This window comes from Hyla sarda, chromosome 1, assembly GCF_029499605.1.
Source record: "Hyla sarda isolate aHylSar1 chromosome 1, aHylSar1.hap1, whole genome shotgun sequence".
Classification (NCBI taxonomy): Eukaryota; Metazoa; Chordata; class Amphibia; order Anura; family Hylidae; genus Hyla; species Hyla sarda.
Window position 1 is genome coordinate 560,153,518 of NC_079189.1, and position 15,494 is coordinate 560,169,011.

The 15,494-nt window shown below is 47.8% G+C and overlaps 1 long non-coding RNA gene across 2 annotated transcripts in view; it reads right to left on the bottom strand.

Moving 5' to 3' along the window:
• The window catches only part of LOC130311607 (uncharacterized), a 57,517-nt gene that overhangs the window by 24,672 nt on the left and 17,351 nt on the right, over positions 1–15,494 (bottom strand). The window contains exon 1 of one of the 2 annotated variants that reach the window (XR_008859936.1): positions 11,361–11,465. The exons of the other annotated variant lie outside the window; for it this stretch is intronic. This is a non-coding gene — a long non-coding RNA (uncharacterized LOC130311607). Of the gene's footprint in view, positions 1–11,360; positions 11,466–15,494 lie in introns of those variants that run through there. 2 annotated transcript variants of the gene reach the window in all.

Below are 15,494 nucleotides of genomic sequence, written 5' to 3' on the forward strand. Positions count from 1 at the left end.
ATGGGTGACAGAGGTGTGTAGAGGAGTGTACAGGGGTGACAGAGGGGTATAGAGGAGTGTACATGGGTGAGAGAGGGGTGTAGAGCAGTGTACATGGGTGACAGAGGGTTGTAGAGGAGTGTACATGGGTGACAGAGGGGTGTAGAGGGATGTACATGGGTGACAGAGGGGTATAGAGGAGTGTACATGGGTGACAGAGGGGTGTAGAGGAGTGTAAATGGGTGACAGAGGGGTGTAGAGGAGTGTACATGGGTGACAGAGGGGTGTAGAGGAGTGTACAGGGGTGTATAGGTGTGTACATGGGTGACAGGGGTGTATAGGAGTGTACATGGGTGACAGAGGGGTGTAGAGGAGTGTACATGGGTGACAGAGGGGTGTAGAGGAGTGTACACGGGTGACAGAGGGGTGTAGAGGAGTGTACATGGGTGACAGAGGGGTGTAGAGGAGTGTACAGGGGTGACAGAGGGGTGTAGAGGAGTGTACATGGGGGACAGAGGGGTGTAAAGGAGTGTACATGGGTGACAGAGGGGTGTAGAAGAGTGTACATGGGTGACAGGGGTGTAGAGGAGTGTACATGGGTGACAGGGGTGTAGAGGAGTGTACAGGGGTAAAAGAGGGGTGTAGAGGAGTGTACATGGGTGACAGAGGGGTGTAGAGGAGTGTACAGGGGTGACAGAGGGATATAGAGGAGTGTACATGGGTGAGAGAGGGGTGTAGAGCAGTGTACATGGGTGACAGAGGGTTGTAGAGGAGTGTACATGGGTGACAGAGGGGTGTAGAGGGATGTACATGGGTAACAGAGGGGTGTAGAGGAGTGTACATGGGTGACAGAGGGGTGTAGAGGAGTGTAAATGGGTGACAGAGGGGTGTAGAGGAGTGTACATGGGTGACAGAGGGGTGTAGAGGAGTGTACAGGGGTGTAAAGGAGTGTACATGGGTGACAGAGGGGTGTAGAAGAGTGTACATGGGTGACAGGGGTGGAGAGGAGTGTACATGGGTGACAGGGGTGTAGAGGAGTGTACAGGGGTAACAGAGGGGTGTAGAGGAGTGTACATGGGTGACAGAGGGGTGTAGAGGAGTGTACATGGGTGACAGAGGGGTGTAGAGGAGTGTACATGGGTGACAGAGGGGTGTAGAGGAGTGTACATGGGTGACAGAGGGGTGTAGAGGAGTGTACATGGGTGACAGAGGGGTGTAGAGGAGTGTTCATGGGTGACAGAGGGTTGTACATGGGTGTAGACGAGTGTACATGGGTGACAGGGGGCGTAGGGGGTGACAGAGGGGTGTAGAGGAGTGTACAGAGGGGTGTAAAGGAGTGTACATGGGTGACAGATGGGTGTAGAGGAGTGTACATGGGTGACAGAGGGGTGTAGAGGAGTGTACATGGGTGACAGAGGGGTGTAGAGGAGTGTACATGGATGACAGAGGGTTGTAGAGGAGGGTACATGGGTGGCAGAGGAGTGTAGAGGAGTGTACATGGGTGACAGAGGGGTGTAGAGGAGTGTACATGGGTGACAGAGGAGTGTAGAAGAGTGTACATGGGTGACAGATGGGTGTAGAAGAGTGTACATGGGTAACCGAGGGGTGTAGAGGAGTGTACATGGGTGGCAGAGGGGTGTAAAGGAGTGTACATGGGTGACAGGGGGCGTAGGGGGTGGCAGAGAGGTGTACATGTGTGATAGAGGTGTAGAGGAGTGTACATGTGTGGTAGAGGGGTGTAGAAGAGTGAACATGGGTGACAGGGGGCGTAGGGGGTTACAGAGGGGTGGACAGGCGTGACAAGGTGGTAACAGAGGGGTGGATAGGGGTGACAAAGGGACAGAGGGGTGGATAGGGGATGGACATGGGTGACAAGGATGTGGTCAGGGGTGGACAATGGAGAGTGAACATCATGGGTGACAAGGGGATGGACAGGGGTGACAGAGAGGTGGATAGGAGGGGTGGACATGCATGACATGAGGGTGAAAAGGGGGTAAAAGAGGGGTGGGCTGGGGTGACAAAGGGACAGAGGGGTGAATAGGGGGTGGACATGGGTGACAGAGGGGTAGACTAGGGGATGGTCAGAGGGGTGGATGGGGGGTGATCATGGGTGACAGAGAGATGGACAGGGGTGACAGAGGGGTGGCCAAGGTGGACATGGATGACAGAGGGGGTGGACATGGGAGACAGGGGGGGGGGGTGAAAAGGGGTGACAGGGGAAGGGGTGAACACGGGTGGCAGGGGGTTGAACAGGGGTGACAGGGGGGGTAAAAGAAGGGTGACAGAGGGGTGAATAGGGGGTGGACAAGGGAGACAGGGGGGTAGACAAGGGAGACAGGGGGCGGGAACAGGGGTAACAGGGGGTCAGAGGGGTTAATAGGGGGTGGACATGGTTGACAGAGGAGTAGACTGGGGGGGGGGGGTGGTCAGAGGGTTGCCCAGGGGGGACATGGGTGACAGGGGTGGCCAAGGTGGACATGGATGACAGTGGGGATGGACATGGATGACAGGGGGGATGGACATGGGAGACAGGGGGGATGGACAAGGATGACAGGGGGGTTAAAGGGGTGAATAAGGCTGTAGACATGGGTGACAGGGGGTAGATTGGAGGGTGGACATGGGAGACGGGGTGAACAGGGGTGAAAGGGGGGTGAACAGGGGTGACAGGGGGTCAGAGGTGTGGACAGGCATGACAAGGGGGTAAAAGAGGGGTGGACAGGGGTCACAAAGGGACAGAGAGGTGAATAAGGGGGTGGACAGGGGTGACAGAGGGATGGACAGGGGTGGCCAAGGTGGACATGGATGACAAGGGGGGTGGAAATGGGAGACAGTGTGGGGGGGGGTGAACAGGTATGACAGGGGGGGTGGAAAAGGATGACAAGGGGGTAAAAGAGGGTGACAAAAGGGACAGAGGGGTGAATGGGGGATGGACATGGGTGACAGGGTAGAATGGGGCTGGACGGGGAGGTGGTGAACATGGGTGACAGGGTGGACAAGACGAACATGAATGAAAGGAGGGTTGACATGAATGACGTGGGGGGGGAATGGGTGACTCGGGGGGGGGGGGGTACAGAGGGGTGGAAAGGGTACAGTACCATAAGCAAACCGGCACAGGGCGCAGCTTGCAGTTCCACGGCATCTTCGGCACCATTTTTGGCTCACTGTGTCGAAGGGGGAAGCAGGGGGGAAGGGGACGCTGGGTGCGCACGTACGCTTCCCTTCCCCCTCCTGCGCTGTGAGTCACAGGCGCACAGGTTGGGGCGGGTAATTGTAAAAAAAAAAAATGTCATTCACGCCAAAATCCCGCGGCATCGGGGGAGCACGGCCTGATGTAGGGGGGTCCATTGTCCCCTCTCGCCCCCCCCCCCTAGCGACGCCACTGGTTCTCCGGGGGGCGGGCCCGCCAGCTAAATCACAGATACCGCGGTAGCGGTGCCGGGCCCAGGTGTCACAGGAAATAAAAAAAAAAATATATATATATATATATATATATTTTTTTATTTTTTTATTTAAAGTGACAGGCGGTGGACAGCGAGCCCCCTTCCCGGCCGGGCCTTAGGACGACAGCCGATTTGATCGGCCTGTCAGTCAGCCCCTGATGACAGATGTTTAGCATTAATTAGAAATACCATCCAGATTTATTGCAATATCCTAAGGAGAGAAAAATAATCTGGATATCTGTTTAAGGGTAGGGTCTGTGAGAAGGTGAAAGGCGTGGTGGTTGATGGGCGATATGTGTCACCAAGGCTCCTGGGCTTGGTGAAGTGAGAGCCGGTATTTATTCAGTGTCTGTGCTGCGATGGAGACTGACACTGTGGCCGTAGTATGGCTGGAAGGCCAATCCGGGACGGCTCTTACTGGGAATGGTCAAGTGTAGGGTGGGGGCCATTCCCCACAATCCAGGCCGCCTTTTTCTGGCCTTAAAGGCAGCCTGCTTCACCAGCTGAGGGGGATTTGCTAGTTGCAGCTCACACTGCCAGAGAGAGCTGAGTTCTTCCCTGAGAGTTTGGAAGCTGGGAGCAGCCTGCCTGGAGGCCTGGAAAAGACGTGCTTGATACCGCATGGCATGGACTCAGGTGGACTTTTGTTACATTTTTCTTTGAACTGCATCTAAGACTGTTTTTGCTGTTTGCCAAGTGTGAATAAAACACGGAACTTTGATTTGAAAAGTACTGTTTCCTTGCCTCTTTACTGCAACCGCACCTATCTGCAAGAGCGAGTCATCACAGGTCACACAGAATGGATCCACAGTGTATTTTATGCTGTGGATTCCCAATGATGGACCCTACAGTGTGCCTCAAGCTGTGCCTGTCTCCGTTCCTTGTGACCCTACCCTAAAGGCAAACTGACAGGCTGTTCACCTGCACAAAACCCGATATATTGGGTTATAGTGCAGGTGAACAGCATTCAAGTGCAGGGTCACTTACTTGTATTAATAAAGCATTTCCAGTGTTAGGTGTCTTTCATCGTCTAGCTGCATTGCATAGCTCTGCACAATGGAGATGGGGAGCTGGTTCGCTGTGCTCCCCTGCCATCTCCAGATTTCCCTGCTCTGGCCTGCCCCCATAACATTTTTTCTAAATATACACTGTTACATAGAATTTAGGCTCTCACACCCTAGCAACGTGACGAATATTTAGAATATTCATTATGGGGCAGGCCAAAGCGAGGAATATGGAGGAGATTAAAGATTAGAAGATTAAATACACCAAGATTGGAAACACTTTATTAATACAAGTGACCCCACATTTGAATGCTTTTCAGCCGCACTATAAGCAAGTATATTATATTTAGTGTGGGTGAACAGTTGTCAGTTTCCCATTAAAGGGGTACTCCAGTGGCAAAAAATATTTTTAAATCAACTGGTGCCAGAAAGTTAAGCATATTTGTAAATTAATTCTATTTAAAAATCTTAATCCTTTCAGTACTTATCAGCTGCTGTATGCTCCACAGGAAGTTCTTTTCTTTTTGAACTTCTTTTCAGTCTTACCACAGTGCTCTCTGCTGACTCCTCTGTCCATGTCAGGAACTGTCCAGAGCAGGAGCAAATGCCCATATCAAAACTCTCCTGCTCTGAACAGTTCCTGACACTGCACTTGTCCCCAGATGACTCCATCCCATTTTAGCTGTTCCAGAAGTGTTGTCTCAGCCATGCCCTAATCTTCTTTATCTTCTGAACAGTGAAAACATATGTATAGTTAAAAGTAACTCCACCTAAATAATTTCCTGAAGTGGATCCACCAGGACACAATCGTTCATTCAGCATCTCTCTTTTATGTTATAGTTAAAGGACAACTGTAGTGCAAGACTTTTATATATTGCTGTGCCTGAGCTGCAAAAATGAACAAAATAAACTTTAACATACCTTCCTATGTGCCCCCGTCGGTCCTGTACTGGCCTCAGGGTCCAGCGGTGCGAACCTCATTCAACTTCCTGGGGACGGAGACGTCACAGAGCCTGCGGCGTATCACCGGCCGCAGCTATGTCCTGCCCCGACCGGTGATAGGCTGAGCGCACTGTCATGTAAGGAGCAATATATAAAAGTCTTGCACTACAGTTGTCCTTTAAAGATATATTAATGAGTCTGAAACAACCCAAACCCTCCCCTTCAATATCATGAAGCTCCTTCTGTTTTTTACAATATCAGAACCTGACTGTGGTCAACGACATGACCACCACACCTACCTATGATGTCTACCTGGGTGTAATGGGATACCAACGCCAAAACATTTGGCACAGGATACCTAAAGCCTTAAAATAAGAAAAGCATTGTGTATCTAGTAGGTAATGATAGAAAGTCTTTCCTGATTTGGGATTCGGCCAATAGCTTGGTATATTGGTTGCATGTTTTTTTTTTTTTGTCATCTTGGTTTATCTGATGGGCATTCCTGGAGATTTTACACCAACTTGCAATTGAATATTTATCCTGGAAGTCCTGAAAAATTTATTAACTTTTAGGTGGGGGCTCCTAATCAACCCTGATGTTACAATACATTGCCATCAAGGAAACAACAACCATTGGGGATCACCTAGTCCAGTGGTTTTCAACCCAGTCCTCCAGGCCCAGCAACATTCCATTTTTTTGGTTACTCGATTGGCATAGAACAGGGAAATTTTTTTTATTCCTGGACTGTTGGTGGCCTTGAGGGCTGGGTTGGGGACCTCTGACCTAGACAAAATGTTCACAGAAAAGATTAGTCACCGGTTCAAACACGTGAAGGATCACTAGGACCCACATACATCTTTATTCATTATGCATAAACTCTTAACATGAGAATAGTTTTTTAGACAGCTTTGATCTGAAACGTTTCCAACTTTTTTTTTTTTATATCTGACTGTCATACTGTAATAATGGTTTTAAATTAGTTTTACATAATAGCGCCAAACTTGCATAACTTATGTCACATTTACTATGAGTTTTAGGTACTTTCCTGAAGCACCCAAAAAGGGACCTGGCATTGGCAAAAAGAGGCCTTGTTTAAGATGGGCTACCATGTGCCAAATTTCAGTTTTTATTCTAACTTTAAATAGTAACTATCATCAACTAAACTTTCCCTAATCCCCCTCCCCATCTGTCCCTGACTCTAACTAACTCTATCCCTCACCATCTTCCATAGCTCACTATGGTGCTGTGTACGAGCAGAGGAAGTGGGTGGGGCCCGGCAGGTGCAACGTCATCTGATGCCTGGCCGGGGCTCACTTCCGCCCTTCTTCCTGTATGCACGCTCCCTCTTGAGAGTGCGCATACAGGCTAAGTACAGTGGAGGGACGACAGCTTCTGTTTGGCTTTACACGTGCCATACAGAGAGGAGGAATGTCTGAGGACAGAGCTGCTGTGTCCTGCAGGGATACGCGCAAAGTGCTTGCTCCCCCTTGTGTGATTGAAAGGCGGGGAGCTGCGCTGAGTCTGCGATTTTGGACTCAACAGCCAGGCCGGTGTGAGTCCGAAATCACTGAAACAGGGACTCCTAGGGAGACCCCTAGTGGCCAGAGTTTCAAAACAAAATTAGACATGAAGGGAATAAAGCTATAAAATATAAAAAAAAAAAAAAGGTACTCTTTAACCCCAGTCCAGAAAGCTATATCTGGGGACTGCCCATGACAGATGTTAAAGCATACCTGTCAGATCCCACTAAAAAGATAAAAACAATAAATTAATATGTTACTGAGTACCTAACCCAGATCATGTACATCTAATACCTATATTTATTATACAAATCCCTCTTTCATTAGTTAGAAATTCTCTCAGGGGAAGGTTGTGGTTATGGGAGGTGATTGGTGTGTCTGGTCATGCAAAAACAAGTGCCATCCAGGCACAAAAAGAGCCGGTATACCCCTAATAATAAAACTTAACTTTTATTGGTTTTAACTTAATATTGACGTGAATTAAAATACACCTATATCGTCACGGTATAAATATTCAAAAAGTATCACACTGTGATATTGTGTTGAAAAATATTTGTATCCAACACTAAGGCCAATGCCCCATCACTGACATGTATCACATATGTGCCATTGGCCCAAGGCTGCAGTCCCTAAGCTCTAATACCGTGACAACAATTAATTTTAAAAACAAACAGACACTGCCACCTAACTAGTTTCACTCATTTACATGAGCTTCTTCAGAGGTGCAGGCAAGTGACTGCACCTCTGAGGAAGCTCATGTAAATGATTGAAACTAGTTAGGTGGCAGTGTCTGTTTGTGACAGATGGAACAGTCTATACAGCTTAGCCACTGACCAGTGACTTCAGAGACCTCAGGGCTTGCTGGGACTTGTAGTGGACTGGGACAATATTGATGCAGGCCACACTGACTGAAGACAGATGACTTTGATTTGACTGACTTGAATGGAATTGACTATACCTCAATTGTGGCTTACTTGAAGACTTGTGGCTGCTGGACGGACTTGAGGTCTCCTATGGACTCCAGACACACTCTTAGGACTTGACTTGACTGGACCTCAGCAAAGACTCAGAGCTGAGCTCAAAGAGAAAGAAAGTAAAGAGAGTCCTCCCAGGGCTTATATAGGGGAGAATCTGGTGGGGTACCATAGGTCACCCATAGGTCACATGGTCACTGACACCTCACTGGGTCACACTCACATGACAACAGGTTATCCACATGAAAAATATTCTTAAAGGTACAACACTCATATACAATTGTGGTCAAGTTACATGTACCGTAAGTAGAGTGTACCACTTGCATCACTTGCATGAATAATTAGGCCTGGGGTGTGCCTGGCTGGCCATGAAGGGTATCCTAAAGAAAGGGGGATACCCTGAGAGTGAGTGTAGAAGAAAAAAAAAAGGGGGAAGGGAGGGTGGGGATGTCTTGCATGCTGCCAACAGCACCTGTGTGGATCAGGTGGGTATATAAAGACCAGACTCCTCCCACAAATCAGGTTAACTTAATTAAGCTAACCAATACTTGTATATAGGGAACAGGTGAAGGGGTCCAGGGGACACTGCAGGGAGGCTGCCTGACAGGGCAGCGAGGGTACAGGGGTACAACTCCTGTACTGGGTCACCACAGCTCAATTAAGCTTATCAGAGAGGTATTTCTGCCCCTTCATTCTAGCGATCTTAGGCCGTAGTACACCCTCAGTACACTCTTTAGCAATGGCCTCTGTAATGAGGCCAAAGTAAACCACACTTCCAGGTGTACTATGGCCTCAGCGCATGTGTGTCACCAACGCAACATTGTGCCACATAGTCCAAAACCCTCACATCACGGAGAGCATGCATATTTATGAATAGGGCGGCTGTTATTCAGGAATAGGAAAACAGAACTGATTTATTTCCAAAACACCACCACAACGTCCTCAGGTTGTGTGTCATATTGCAGCTCAGTTCTTTTTTTTTTAATTATATGGAGAGTGCACTGTTGTCTTGCGGGCATGCACGGTGATATTACTGCTAATGGCCACTCAATGAAATTCTCATGAAAAAAATTGCTGGCAGTTGTAGTTTTGCTATAGCTGGCGGCACCCTGGTTGGGAAACACTGACATGTCCAATGGGTATGGAAAGCGATAGCCATGTAGTCATGCATTCTCTTACCACTAAATGAAATTCCTCATGAAATAACAGCTGGGAGTTGTAGTTTTGAAACAGCTTGAGGCACTCTGGTTGGGAAACGCTGGTTTAGACTCTCAGGAAGACACAGAGACCCTTCCCTCTACATGGCAGTACCTGCATTACCTTAACATGCCCCAACTAAACAGTTCCATCTGTTTGGACCAAAACACCACCTAATCATTAGTGTCAACTGCCCATAAGGTGCCAGCCCTGACATGAATGGTTATACAAGGTTCATGAACCATTGCATTAGCTCTTTTCTGTGCTTCAGGGTGTGCCGCTTATTAAACTGGCAGTCACTCTCGTTCTCAGAGTCACAAGAACCCACGGGGACGGGACTTGTTTATCTGACTCCGTCTGCTCTTCTGCTATAGAGTTCTAATTAATCTTTCAAGGTGTTCACTCTCCCTGGAGCCAAAGTGGGTTAGTAGGGCCTTGTGCAATGCTCAGCCTGTGCTACTGCCAACCACCCTTACACAATGCCGACTCATTTCTTATCTAACATCACCCCGCTTGTTTAAGAAATGTGTCATCTGGAAAGAACATTTCACTAGGGATTTCAGGATAGATTTTGACAGTGGTCATTTTTGGCTGTTAGGCTGTAGTCTAATATTTTTTTTGTGTGTATGTACGTTTTCTGACCGCAAAAAAAGCCACAAAAAAACTGCCCTAAGAAAAGTGGTGTGATGCCATTGAAATGTTGCTACTTGGCTAACTACCTACCTACTTATCTACCTTGCTAACTACCTACCTACCTACTTACCTGGTCACATATCTACCGACCTAGCTATTTACCTACCTACCTACTTATCTACCTAGCTACTTGACTACCTAACTACTTTCTTCCTAGATTCCTACCTAACCACTTACCTGGCTACCTACCTAGCGCCCTACCTACCTGGTTATCTCTCTACCTAGCTAGAAAAGAAATTCAGCAGCACACCAGAGGAACTTCAAGCAAAGTGATTTAATATCCCATGTTCAGATACAACGTTTTGACGGCATCACGCCGTCTTTCTCAAGCATAATGCAGTAGGTGCCAGTGCTACTGGCACCCACATATCAATGACGACATATATCAATGGTTTCAAAACACTGCGCAGATAAACACGTTGGTAGCACAGCGTCTCTCATGTTGCAGGGGCTAGAAAGAGGGAAAGCCCCTGTCAGAGGTGGTGACATAAAGAAAAAACGATTGGATCGCGAACTTTATTGGATCCTGAAACTAGAAAGCCGTGTTCCCAGGGGCGTGAACAAACGGTTGGATACCATCTTACATTACTAACAATTGACATCCACTTCCACTATACAATATCTATTTATTAATGTATGTCATGTATTTAATATCCTCTAGCTCTTCATTTTACAGTTCTGTCTGTTCTGTATTTTACCATGCTGTAATGTGTGAATCGGCTGCGGTGCCCATAGGCGTATAAAGTTATGATATAATTATAAATTCATATAAGGAACTGCTAGTGCTGCTGTATATGCCGGTGCTGCAATCGATTCATACAGTTGGTTTTTAGAACCTAGTTCACACTACATGTCTATTAACATTTTCTGAAAATGGTGGAGAAATACTCTGTGGACTTCAGCTTCCTACATATGTGGGGCATCCACCGTTCGTTGGTCTGTCGCATCCTAACTGTGTTTTTATTTTTATTTTTGTGTGTTTCTCATGATGCAGAAAAAATGGAATCTCTTAGCCTTGCCAGTGTAGGAGTGTCTTGCCTAACTGAATACATGATCCACCTGCCTGACTAAGCTCAGAGAAGGAAAGCAAGGCTAACACCGCCCTTGGGGTGGAGCAATCACTTTGCTCTCCATATAAAAGATTCATTTGTACATGTACAACTTGTATGACTAAGGCCCGTTGGTGATGGCCGAAACGATACTGACTGACTATGGCCGATACGGACTGTGTACCGAGGTTTCAATCAATAAAGTGCAACGTTTGGCAAGGAGTTGTCGCAGGACATTTTCCTTTGCTTGCTGATATTATGTTGGTGGAGTCTGCACCAGTCCGTGCGCAACGGGACAAGGGGCTGAGCTGGGAATTTGCACATCTTTTATAATTAGAGCATGCTGTGATTTTACAAATCTGTCACGGGGCAAAAAAAATTTATGCCAAAGTTGATACAAAGGGAAAAAAAAGCAAGTGGGTCTTAGTTCCCTACTGACTTTAGGCTGCTGCTTTACAAAAAAAAATAATAATAATAAAAAAAAAAAAACAAGCAAACACTGTGTGGAGAATTTGGGCCAATATGGAAATATTCTCTTTTTTTATTTATTTTTTTTACTCACTGGCAGTTTTCATTTCATGAGTCTATAGCGATTTTTTCACAGAATCTTGATGTTCCTTTCTCCCATAGACTACTATAGAAGGGGAAAAACGAATGCAGGTTTAACATTGGCATTTTTTTTCCAATTCGTTAATAGAATTCCCTAAGTCACATGATGAAAGAATCATATGAGTTGTAATGAGAAAACCCCAGTGGAAAAAACAGCAAGAGTAAAATCCACTGGAGGGAGATTTACCAAAACCTGTGCAAAAAAAAAAGTTGCCCAGTTGCCCATAGCAACCAATCAGATCGCTTCTTTCATTTTACAGAGGCCTTGTTAAAAATGAAAGAAGCAAGCTGATTGGTTGCTATGGGCAACTGGACAACTTTTTCTCTGGACAGGTTTTGAGAAATCTCCCCCACAATCTTTTGAAAAAACACAAATTCAGAATTTTGGAAGTGCAAAATGAGGGGGCATTTTCTTAATGGCGCCAAACAAAAGTTGTGTTGGAAACGTAGCCCTAAAGAAATTTTAGTGAGGTACATCCTTAACAGTAGCCAAAAATTGGCACGAGTAGGCAAGTGAAATGAAGGGCACTCCCTGACTCGATTAGTAACGTATAATTTCATGACCTAATTTCCTTATCTAATGTTCAAACACAGCAGGGAAAGTAGAAAAACACATTTTTGAAAGGGCCCCTTAGAGAACTGAGGCCAGGCTTTACTATTGGAATAGTTTTAGCTACTCTACTTCCAGGACAGCACCACACCTGTCCTCAGGTTGTGTGTGGTATTACACCTTGGCTTCATTCATTTCAATGGAACTGAGCTGCAATACCTCACACAATTCTCATTCTAGATAACCCCTTTACAACATAGAGTGCTATTATGATAACCTGCCTTGCTATGAAATGATGTAAAATTTACAATCAGTTATAGCCTGTACCCCACAAACTAGTACATAAGCAGAATATACACTCACTAGCCACTTTAGTACACTTGCTTGTACTTGGTAAAACCTCCTTTAGTCTTCATTCTTGGTGGCATACTCTCTACAAGGTGCTGAAAACATTCCTCAGAGATTTCTCTCCATATGGAAATAATGACATAACACAGTTCCTCCATATGGACATGATGATGTGGTATGGGGTGTGATGCAGGGCAGATGGTATTACCCTAGGGGCAGATGGCATTAACTCCTTGTATTCGTGATGCCAGGGCATGGTTTATCCTCAATACCATCTGAAGGTATACCGCTGGATCCTGGGCTAGGCATGGGGACAATAAGGACTCTGACGCCAAGTTATGGATAGCGGTAGCTTTACTGACAGATAGTGCAGTCTATACAGTGTAGCCGGGCCCACGGAGGTGACCAGTGACTTCAGAGACCTTAAAGGGGTACTCCGGTGGAAAACTTTATTCTTTAAATCAACTGGTGCCAGAAAGTTGAACAGATGTGTAAATTACTTCTATTAAAAATCTTAATCCTTACAGTACTTATTAGCTGCTGAATACTACAGAGGAAATTCTTTTCTTTTTGGAGTACAGTGCTCTCTGCTGACATCTCTGTTCATTTTAGGAACTGTCCAGAGCAGCATATGTTTGCTGTGGGGATTTTCTCCTACCCTGGACAGTTCTTAAAATGGACAGAGATGTCAGCAGAGAGCACTGTGCTCGTGATTCAGCAGAGAGCTCTGTCTTCCAAAAAGAAAATAATTTATTCTGCAGTATTCAGCAGCTAATAAGTACTGGAAGGATTAAACATTTTTTAATAGAAGTAATTTACAAATCTGTTTAACTTTCTGGCACCAGTTGATTTAAAAAAAAAAGTTTTCCACCGGAGTACCTCTTTAAAGGAGATATCCAGTGCTGAAAAACTTATCCCTATCCTAAGGAAAGGGGATAAGTTTCAGATCGTGGGGGGTCCAACCGCTGGGGCCCCCCACGATCTCCTGTATGGGGCCCCGGCAGCCTGTGGGAAGTGCTGCCTTCGGCAATCTCCGACTCTGCCATAGCGCAGTATTGAGGGGGCGTGTCGGCCGCCACTTCGTGCAGTGGTCGACACCCGCTATCTGACCAGCGAGTCGGGGCCCCATACAGGAGATTGCGGGGGGGGGGGGGGGGGTGCAGCGGTCGGACCCCCCGCGATCTGAAACTTATCCTCTATCCTTAGGATAGTGGATACGTTTTTCAGCACTGGACTACCCCTTTAAGGGCTTGCTGGTGGTTTTGGACAATTTAGTGCAGGCCACATTGACTTGACAATAGATGACAATGACTGACTTGACTGGAGACAGATTAAGCTGCTTTAGCTTACTTGTAGACTTGTAGCTTGTGACTGCAGACTTAACTTGAGGCCTCCTATGACTCCAGACACACTCTTAGGCTCGATTGCACCTCAGCAAAGACTCAGGAACTAAGAGAAAGAGAGGAGACTCCTCCCAGGACTTTTATAGGGGAGACACTGGTGGGGTCCCATTGGTCACACTTAAATCACCTGGCCACTGATACCTCCTGGGTAACAATCACATGACAACTCACATAACAACTGGTGATCACATACAGTAACCCCCCGATATGCCATGGCCCCGACATATGATGAAATCGACATACAATGGCCTCTCAGAGGCCATCGCATGTCGATGTCATCATCGACATACGATGCTTTTAAATGTCGGGGCCATCGCATTAACTGCTATCCGACAGCGCAAAATGCTTAAGCTGCTGTCGGATAGCAGTTTAAGCATCCCGGACAGGTTCACTTACCTATCCCCGCTGCTCCGGGTCCACTTCGGGATCCTCCGGCGTCTTTTTCATCTCCTCCAGGGTCCGGGCCTCGCTTTCCGGCGTCGTTATTACGTCACTACGCACGCCGTGCCGGCACTGCAACGTAATAACATCACCAGAAAGCAAGGCCCGGACCCCGGGGAAGATGCGGAAGAAGCCGGAGGATCCCAAAGAAGACGCCGGAGCAGCGGGACAGCATCAGGAGCCCCTGGGACAGCATCGGGAGCGGTGAGGACGCGGTCCGGAGCGGCGGGGACAGGTGAGTATACATTCCTTTACTTTACATTGCACGAATCCCTCAACATACGATGCATTCGACAAACGATGGGTCATCTGGAACGAATTACCATCGTATGTTGAGGGACCACTGTATTAACCTCTCTTAAAGATACAACATAACATAGGGGATAATATACAATTACAGTAGAACAGATGCAGGGAGGGGGGGGGGGGGGGTCCTAGGGCACACTGCAGGGAGGCTGCCTGAGAAGGCAGCAAGGGTACGGGTAACAATTCCTGTACTGGGCCACAACAATTACATCACACAATTCATCCACATGGACATGATGACATCACGCAGTTCCTCCATATGGACATGATGACATCACACAGTTCTGCCATATGGACATGATGACATTACACAGTTCCTCCATATGGACATGATGTCATTGTCACGATGCCGGCTGGCAGGTAGTGGACCCTCTGTGCCAGAGAGGGATTGGCGTGGACCGTGCTAGTGGACCGGTTCTAAGCCACTACTGGTTTTCACCAGAGCCCGCCGCAAAGCGGGATGGTCTTGCTGCGGCGGTAGTGACCAGGTCGTATCCACTAGCAACGGCTCACCTCTCTGGCTGCTGAAGATAGGCGCGGTACAAGGGAGTAGGCAGAAGCAAGGTCGGACGTAGCAGAAGGTCGGGGCAGGCAGCAAGGATCGTAGTCAGGGGCAACGGCAGAAGGTCTGGAAACACAGGCAAGGAACACACAAGGAACGCTTTCACTGGCACTAAGGCAACAAGATCCGGCAAGGGAGTGCAAGGGAAGTGAGGTAATATAGGGAAGTGCACAGGTGAAAACCCTAATTGGAACCACTGCGCCAATCAGCGGCGCAGTGGCCCTTTAAATCGCAGAGACCCGGCGCGCGCGCGCCCTAGGGAGCGGGGCCGCGCGCGCCGGGACAGAACAGACGGGGAGCGAGTCAGGTAGGGGAGCCGGGGTGCGCATCGCGAGCGGGCGCTACCCGCATCGCGAATCGCATCCCGGCTGGCAGCAGGATCGCAGCGCCCCGGGTCAGAGGACGTGACCGGAGCGCTGCAGCGGAGGGAGTGAAGCGAGCGCTCCGGGGAAGAGCGGGGACCCGGAGCGCTCGGCG